This window comes from Theropithecus gelada, chromosome 1 (assembly GCF_003255815.1).
Source record: "Theropithecus gelada isolate Dixy chromosome 1, Tgel_1.0, whole genome shotgun sequence".
Lineage (NCBI taxonomy): Eukaryota > Metazoa > Chordata > Mammalia > Primates > Cercopithecidae > Theropithecus > Theropithecus gelada.
The window spans coordinates 55,098,601-55,106,873 of NC_037668.1; positions in this window are offsets into that span (position 1 = coordinate 55,098,601).

Sequence of the window (8,273 nt, forward strand, 5' to 3'; positions counted from 1 at the left end):
CAGTCACGCCCCAGCCCCAAGTCAGCTGCCCGCAGCGAGGAGGCGCCCTCAGATCCCAGGCCCACCCGCCCCCACCTTCCTCCTCCCCAGGTTACGGGAGGTCGGCTCTGTCACCCTCCAGACCTGAGTCCCCAGCACGGCCTTCCCAAAGGCCCCCTCCAAAAGTGCAGTTTTCGCACCCCTGAAGCACCTGTTCTTTCAGGATCATTGAATTGGAGGTTAAGAGGGGCTTTTCTCCATCACTGAGGACCAGATCGGGACTGGCCTTACTCGAGTTCTCACAGCCAGTTGACTTCAGACTGCTGTCACCAGAGCCACTGGACATGGATCACTGGGACCCTTTCAGCATGCCTTCCCTTCCTCAGGGGCTGGGCACTGGGGACACAGGGCAGTGAGCAGCAGAGGACCTTTCTGTTAGGCAACTGTCTTTCAGAGGAGCGGGAAGGGTGTCAGCCTCCCCCACACACCCAAGTTTTAGAAAAACTGGGCAGGGGGCAGTGGCTCAGCCTGTAACCTCAGCACTTTGGGAGGCTGGGTGGGAGGATTGCTTGAGCCCAGGAATTCCAGACCAGCCTGGGCAACATAGGGAGACACCATCTTTTGTTTTCTAAATTAGCTGGGTGTGCTGTTGTACACCTGTGGTCCCAGCTACTGTGGAGGCTGAGGTGGAAGGATCCCTTGAGTCAGGCGGGTCAAGGCTGCAGTGAGCTGTGATTGAGCTACTGCACTCTAGCTTGGGTGACAGAGAAAGACCCTGCCTTAAAAAAAAAAAAAAAAGAATGTGGGTTTTGTTGCTGAAAATGATTTTTTTTTAAAGAAAAAAGAAAAACTGAGTATCTTAGAACATGTGGAAAAAGATTTTTAAAAACAAAAAGAGAAACAGTAGCATCCTCTATCAGTTCCAATCTCTCTGTCTGGTAGGGATCCCTGACCCTTCCTCAACCTGGGGTTCAGTCCCCACTCCCACCACTGTTACTTCAGCCTTAAAAGCAAGAACCCGGAATATCCCTCCTGTCCAGGAGAGGAAGAGGTGTGGTGGGGAGGGCTGTTTGGTGGAGAAGTATGTGTCAGTTGGGATGTGGTGAGAGGCAGGGAGAGTGTGTATAAACACAGAAGAGAGTGTGTGTGTGTGTGTGTGTGTGTGTGAGAGAGAGAGAGAGAGGGAGAGATAGAGAGAGAGAGAGGGAGAGATAGAGAGAGAGAGAGACAGAGAGAAAGCAATGACGTGATGACTTTGCTTTTGGCATCAACAACTAGGCCACGGCATGCAGGCAGGTGTGTTTGTATGTATGGGCAGGAGCGTGTGGGGATGTATGTGTGCATGCGTTCACATGCTCAAGTGTGTCCCAATGTGACTGGGGTAACAGAGTGGTGGGATGCAGATAAGAATGCTTTTCTCTTAGGAAATGGGAGGAGGGATGAGGAGGAAGACAGAGGAGCCAGTGGCGGTGCAGGGTCTCTGGAAGAGTGGCCTCACCCTAGCCAGGCAGCATCACCTCCGCCATCAAATGCTCCCTGCTTGGCCATTGGCCCACATGTTCAATTAGCAAACAAGCAAACATTTATCATTGTGTCTTAGGTGCCAGCCTTAGGGAAAACAGAGATGAGAGACTGGTCCCTGCTCTTGGGGGATCCCCCCAATCTATCATGCTCGCTGTGTCATCCTTCAAGGTCTGGCTCACAGGCATCTGCTCAAGAGGCCTTCCCTGATTGCTGCCTCCTACCCACTCCGCACCCCCAGCAGAACCTCAGCATCTTGTGCCTGGTGCACCCCTGGTTCCTGGGGGATGGGTGTGTGGGATATGTTTTCCTCAAGGGCAGGGATCTGGCTCTTGTAGATGCCTCCAGTACCCACACAAGGCCCGGCACACAGTAGCAGGCGTTCTGTGTATAGGAACACATGAATCAACCAAAGGACAAAGGAATTAACAGGTGAACAAAGGAAAGCCCAGTGAAAAACGGAATAATGGAAGGTAAGAAAGAATGAATAAAGAAATTCAAGAACTGATGACTGAATAAGCAAACGAATGGAAGAACAAAATAACAACGTTGCTTCTCAGGTGGGGCACCATGGCTGATGCCTGTAATCCCATTGCTTTGGGAGGCCGAGGCAGGCGAATCACTTGAGGTCAGGAGATCGAGACCAGCCTGGCCAACATGGTGAAGCCCCGTCTCTTCTAAAAATACCAAAGTTAGCTGGGCGTGGCGCCGGTGCCTGTAATCCCAGCTACTCAGGGGGCTGAGGCAGGAGAATTGCTTGAGCTCGGGAGGCGGAGGTTGCAGTGAGCTGAGATCGCGGCACTGGGCTCCAGCCTGGGCGACAAAGCAAGACTCCGTCTCAAAAATACATAAATAAATAGAAATTGCTTCTACTTTTTAAAATATATGTTGGGCCACATTAGTCCCTTGCTTAAAATCTCCCAGTGGCTTACCTTTCATTTTGCTTGGAAAAATAAAAATACAATACATACGATGCCATAATAATAAAGAATAATAAAATCCAGCAGCTTTGTCTTGTCCTCTGAGGCCCTGTGTGCTTGGCCTTTGCCTCCTCCGCAGTCCCACCTTGAGCCATCTTTCCCTTTACCCACATTCGGATCTTTTTCAGTTTCTAGAATACATTGAATTTTTTTCTCACGGCCTTTTTACATGGTGTTCCCTCTTCCTAGGATTCTCTTCTCCTTGCTCTTCACAATACTGCTTCCTTTTTATTCTTCAATTAAAGTGCCATCTCCTCAGGGAAGCCTCCCCTGACTGCTCCTCTAAGGTCTCCTTATTCTTGGTCTCAGCTCCAGTTTGTCTCCTCCATGGCTATCACCATCTGGAATTACATATTTCTGTGTTCATTGTTTTTTGTCTCTGGACCTCTCTTGACAAGATTAGGGCTCTGACCCAATCTGAGGTTAGGAGACAGCTGGCACTTCTTAGGATGAGACAAGTGGATTCTATGCCCTCATTCATCCTTTCAGAATAACCTTGATTAGGAGCACAGACTCTGGGCCCAGACTGCCTGGTTTGCAGACCAACTCTGCCTCTTCCTAACTCCATGACCTTGGACAAGTTATTTCACCTTTTTTTTTTTTTTTTGAGACAGAGTTTTGCTCTGTCTCCCAAGCTGGAGTGCAGTGATGTGATCATGGCTCACTGTAACTCCCAGGTTCAAGTGATTCTCCTGCCTCAACCTCCTGAGTGTCTGGGATTACAGGCATGAGCCACCACACCCCGCTAATTTTTGTATTTTTAGTACAGACAGGGTTTCACTATGTTGGCCAGGCTGGTCTCAAACTCCTGACCTCAAGTGATCCGCCTGCCTCAGCCTCCCAAAGCGCTGGGATTATAGATGTGGGCCACTGGGCCTTGCCCAAGTTATTTCACCTTTCTGTACCCAGTTTCCTCATATGTAAAATGGAAATTTAGTAGACCTCACCTCACAGAAGTCTTGGGAGAAATCAGTGAGCTGTTAGAGGAGTGTTTGGCACAAAGTAAGTACCACATAAGTGTTCACTATCATTCATTCATTCATTCAATTAAACCTCAACTCTCTGACCACAGTCTCCTATCCTTTCAGCCCATGTACTCACAAGCTCTTTGAAAACAATTCTAAGCCGGGTGTGGTGGCTCACACCTGTAATCCCAGAACTTTGGGAGGCTGAGGCGGGAGGATCACTTGAAGCCAGGAGTTCCAGACCAGCCTGGGCAGCCCAGGAGATCGAGGCTGCAGTGAGCCATGGTTGTACCACTGCACTCTAGGCTGGGTGACAGAGCAAGATCCTGTCTCTAAATAAATAAATAAAACAATTCTAAAAACTGATACCAAAATCAAAAATCAAAGCCCAGCAAGCCCAATGAGACCTCTGTCATCCATTTCCCAGCTAACCATCACTCTCCTCCTCTTCTCACTCCTGCTTTCAGCCAGCCTAGATTCTGCTGTCAGTCCTTATGGTCATTTGTTGCAAAGACCTGGCACTGTCCTGCCTCCCTCTCCCTCCAGTGCACCTGCCTGGAAAACCCAGGCCTGCAGGAATCTAACCATTTACCTTTTTTTTTTTTTAAAATTTTTATTTTTTAGACAGAGTTTTGCTCTTGTACCCCAGGCTGGATTGCAATGGCGCGATCTCAGCTCACTGCAACTTCCTCCTCCCAGGTTCAAGTGATTCTCCTGCCTCAGCCTCCCAAGTAACTGGGATTACAGGCATGTGCCACCACGCCCAGCTAATTTTGTAGTTTTAGTAGAGACAGAATTTCTCCGTGTTGGTCAGGCTGGTCTCGAACTCCCAACCTTAGGTGACCCACCTGCCTCGGCCTCCCAAAGTGTTGGGATTATGGGCATGAGCCACCGTGCCCGACCTCACCTACCTTCTGAATGTGGAGGAGAAAACTGCTTGCTGTGCAGACAGGGCCACAGCTCCCAGCCTCAGTAAGACACTAACCAGGCCCAGCAGTCTTCTGGGGCATTTCTTAGTAAGCGGGCCCTATCACTCTGCCCAGATGGGCAGCTCACACTTTTTCTTTTGTCCTCCAACATCCTACCCCATCTCCTTCTTCCCCACTTGGACTCTAAATCCTCTCACCTTCCAGGGATGTTACACCTCTGTAACTCCATCTCTTGTACCATCCAGCTTTTCCTTCCAAGAGTTATCCTTTTAGCATACAAACACATTCTAGAATCTCCTGTTTACAAAGAAAAAAACAAAACCCTTTCCTTAGAGAATTAAGCATTTTGGAGAAACTGTGGTTCATCTCCAGTTGAAGCTCCTCTTTGTAGAAAAATGCCAGCTAAAGCTGGGTGCGGTGGCTCACACCTGTAATCCCAGCACTTTGGGAGGCGGAGGCGGGTGGATCACCTGAGATCAGGAGTTCAAGACCAGCCTGGTCAACATGGTGAAACCCCGTCTCTACTAAAAATACAAAAAATTAGGGGGGTATGGTGGTGGGCGCCTGTAATCCCAGCTACTCCAGAGGCTGAGGCAGAAAAATTGCTTGAATCTGGGAGGTGGAGGTTGCAGTGAGCTGAGATTAAGGGACTGCACTCCCGTCTGGGCAACAAGAGCAAAACTCCATCTCAAAAAAAAAAAAAAACAAGCCGGGCACGGTGGCTTATGTCTGTAATCCCTGTACTTTGGGAAGTTGAGGCGGGCAGATCAACCAGAGGTTAGGAGTTTGAGACCAGCCTGGCCAACACGGCGAAACCCCGTCTCTACTAAAAGTACAAAAATTAGCCAGGCATAGTGGCGGACACCCATAATCCCAGCTACTCAGGAGGCTGAGGCAGGAGAATCACTTGAACCTGGAAGGCGGAGGCTGCCATGAGTCGAGATCGTATCACTGCACTCTAGCCTGGGCGACAAGAGCAAAACTCCGTCTCAAAAAAATAAAAAGAAAAAAAGAAAAATGCCAGCTAGATGTGAGCACACAGCAAGATGGTGGCTGCCTACAGGGCAAGAGAAGAGGCCTCAAAATAAAACCTACCTCGCCAGCACCTTGATATTGGACTTCCCAGGCTCCAGAACTATAAGAAAAAGAAAGAAAGAAAAAAAAAAAAGCCCACTAATAAATATAGAAGGAATGTGAGAACTGGAAAAACTCCATTTAAAAAATTTTTATTTTTGTTTTTTGAGATGGAGTCTCACTCTTTCACCCAGGCTGGAGTGCAGTGGTGCGATCTTAGCTAACTGCAACCTCCCCGCCCTCCCCACCCCAACCCCGCCAGATTTAATTGATTCTCATGCTTCAGCCTCCTAAATAGCTGGGACTACAGATGCCCATCACCACGCCTGGCTAATTTTTGTATTTTTAGTAGAGATGGGTTTCACCGTGTTGGCCAGGCTAGTCTCGAACTGCTGGCCTCAAGTGATCCGCCTGCCTCAGCCTCCCAAAGTGCTGGGATTACAGGCGTGAGCCACGGTGCCCAGCCAGGAAAAACTCCATTTTGTAATCCCAATTACATCATCAATTTAAGGAATCATCAGTGGTTGACTGATGGTGGTGTCTCACCACCTGTAATGCCAGCACTTTGGGAGGCCAAGGCAGGCTGATCACTTGAGGTCAGGAGTTCAAGACCGGCCTGGCCAACATGGCAAAACCCTGTCTCTACTAAAAATACAAAAATCAGTGGGGCGTGGTGGCATGCACCTGTAGTCCCAGCTACTCAGGAGGTTGGGGCTGGAGAACTGCTTGAACCCGGGAGGCAAAGGTTGCAGTGAGCCGAGATCGTGCCACTGCACTCCAGTCTGAGTGACAGAGCAAGACTCTGTCTCAAAAAATAAAAAAAATAATAAAAATAAAGAATCATTAAGATGTCCAGCAGGGTCGGTTCCTGGCGAGGGCTGTCTCCCTGACTTGCAATGGCCACCTTCTCACTGTGTCCTCGCATGACAGAGAGAGAGCAAGCTCTTTGGTGTCTCTTAATTTTTTTAAAATTTAAGACAGTGTCTTGCTCTGTCACCCAGGCTGGGGTACAGTGATATGATCACAGCTCACTGCAGCCTTGACTTCTTGGGCTCAAGCGATCCTCCCACCTCAGCCTCCTGAGTAGCTAGAACCACAGGAATGTACAACTACACCCAGCTAATTGTTTATTTTTTGTAGAGACAGGGTCTCAGCATGTTGCCCAGGCTGGTCTGGAACTCCTGGGCTCAAGTGATCCTCCCGCCTCCCAAAGTGCTGGGATAACGGGGTGAGACACCATGCCCAGCCTGGTGTCCCTTTTTATAAGGACACTAACCCTATCAGATCAGGGTCCTACCCTTATGATTTCATTTAACCTTAATTACTTCCAGAAAGTCTTCGTCTCCAAGTACAGTCACATTAGGGGTTAGGGATCCAACATATGAATTTGGGATGGACAAAATTCAATCCATCACAGATGCTAAAACCACTAGGTGAAAAGTTTTAAAGAAGAGCATGTTCGCACAGTGTGAAAGGAGCCCCACACAGATGATTTGGTATTTGCAGAGGATCACTCCTTTTCAATGAAGAGATCTGGTGGACACCCCATAACCGTGCTTCCTATGTATGTATATACCATCGCTATAAATAATCCTTTTTTTTTTTTTTTTTTTGGCCAGGCATGGTGGTTCATGTCTGTAATCCCAGCACTTTGGGAGACTGAGGCAGGTGGATCACATGAAGGCAGGAGTTTGAGACCAGCCTGGCCAACATGGTGAAACCCGTCTCTACTAAAAATACAAAAGATTAGCTAGGCATGGTAGTGGGTACCAGTAATCCCAGTTACTCGGGAGGCTGAGACAGGAGAATCGCTTGAACCCAGGAGACTGATGTTGCAGTGAGCCGAGATCGCTTCACTCCAGCCTGGGCGACACAGCAAGACTCTGTCTTAAAGATAAATAAATAAATAAATAAATGTATGTTGTCATAAAAAAGTCAGGATTAGAGGGTGGCTGTTTTGTATTATAAGGGACTTCAAAAAGACATCACCACCAAATGTAATGTATAAACCTTGGTTGATTTCTTTTTTTTTTTTTTTTTTTTTTTTTTGAGACGGAGTCTCGCTCTGTCGCCCAAGCTGGAGTGCAGTGGCCGATCTCAGCTCACTGCAAGCTCCGCCTCCCGGGTTTACGCCATTCTCCTGCCTCAGCCTCCCGAGTAGCTGGGACTACAGGCGCCCACCACCTCACCCGGCTAGTTTTTTGTATTTTTTAGTAGAGACGGGGTTTCACTGTGTTAGCCAGGATGGTCTCGATCTCCTGACCTCGTGATCCGCCCGTCTCGGCCTCCCAAAGTGCTGGGATTACAGGCTTGAGCCACCGCGCCCGGCAACCTTGGTTGATTTCTTTGGTGACCAGACCCAACTATCATTGTGCATACTAGTTGGTGTGTTTTTCCCTCTCCCTCCTTGACTTTGGGCTCCACTAGGTTTTGTTGCTTTAACTTAGCACAGTTCAACCAGCATCTTGCAGCATCTGGTACCCACTAGGTGCTTAATAAAGACTGATTGAAAAAACAGGAATGAAGGAAGGATAAAACTTTGTCTAAGGGAGAGGGATGATTCTTCTCAGAGGATTCTGAAGGGCAAATAGATTGCCCACAGGTGACATCTCTGATTCAGCCTCCCCACTCAGTGGCTCCCATGCCAGGCATGACACTCATTTTTGGGGAACCCAAACAGCAGAACTCTGATCAGCGGGTGGAGGCTTGGGCAGGGAGGATTTCAGCTCAGGAGCAGGAAGAACTACAGCAGTGGGAATAGCTCAGCAGCAGAATAGCTGGTTTGGGGAGGTACCAAGGTGAGCATGCAGAGGGGACTCACACGG